Below are 1310 nucleotides of genomic sequence, written 5' to 3' on the forward strand. Positions count from 1 at the left end.
TCACTTTTGCTTTAAGTTTACTTATTTATTGAGAAAGAGAGAGAGAGAGAGAGAGAGAGAGAGAGAGAGAGAGAATTCCAAGCAGGCTCCATGCTGTCAGTGCAGAGCCCTAAGCAGAACTTGATCCCACAAACCGTGAGATCATGACCTGAGCCAAAATCAAGAGTTGGATGTTGAACTGACTGAAATCAAGAGTTGGATGTTAATTGAGCCAGACAGGCACCCCTGAATATATTTACTTTTAAAGCAAAATTCTCCCAAAGAAGAAGTGTAATCTTCTCACACACCACTGCCATTCTTCTATTTGAAGGGGCAATTCACCACTGGTAAAGACTAAAGAGAAGAAATGTAGAATACCCAACAACATGTTCACTGGGGTCAAATATCAGAAATGCCATACTCCTATTTTTATATCACTCTTTCATACACGTATTATTCCATACACAGGTAACAAGAATATAACTTAAAAAAATAGCTTCCCCATCTCGAAGAGTAGAAAAATATCTAACACACAGTTTATTGAATGAATAATCCTCCTGCCTAAAAAAGAAAAAAAACCAAACCACAGCTGTTTTACTATACCCGCCAACATGGGCCACGTCTGCACCAAGACCGTGAAGAAGGCGGCCCGGGTCATCATTGAGAAGTACTACATGCACCTGGGCAACGATTTCCACACCAAGAAGCACGTGTGTGAGGAGATCGCCATTATTCCCAGCAAGAAGCTCTGTAACAAGATTGCAGGCTATGTTACACATCTGATGAAGCGGATCCAGAGAAGCCCGGTGAGAGGCATCTCCATCAAGCTGCAGGAGGAGGAGAGAGAAAGGAGGGATAGTTATGTACCCAAGGTCTCAGCCCTCTGGATCAGGAGATCATTGAAGTAGATCCTGACACTAAGGAAATGTTGAAACTTTTCGACTTTGGCAGTCTGTTCAACCTGCAGGTCACCTAGCCTACAGTTGGCATGAATTTCAAAACACCACGTGGAGCCATTTGAATCTTTGCTGTGCTGTAATACCTTCAATAAACCTTGGACAGTAACCTTAAAAAAAAAACAAAACAGCCAAATCCTATTTTTATATTCATACTTCGGGGTACCTTTCTTACAAAACCTGTACAACAAAATCTGATGTATTCTCATGAAAGGCAGCATCAGAAGAAATGTCATCTTTCCACATGTTGCAGGAAATTAACTGGGTATGCAGTAAAGAGAAATTGCAAAATTTCCAGTGATTCCATGGGCTTGAGTTATAACTCTAGTTAATCACATCAACTAGTGAGTAGGAACTATTTACCTCTACAAACTT

General features: G+C 40.8%; 1 pseudogene; it reads left to right on the top strand.

The window, feature by feature from the left end:
- Positions 1-514: 514 nt before the first annotated feature.
- Positions 515-1044, top strand: LOC132689192 (small ribosomal subunit protein eS17 pseudogene; annotated as a pseudogene).
- Positions 1045-1310: the final 266 nt, after the last annotated feature.

Source organism: Panthera onca, chromosome E3 (genome assembly GCF_046562875.1).
Source record: "Panthera onca isolate mPanOnc1 chromosome E3, mPanOnc1 haplotype 2, whole genome shotgun sequence".
Lineage (NCBI taxonomy): Eukaryota > Metazoa > Chordata > Mammalia > Carnivora > Felidae > Panthera > Panthera onca.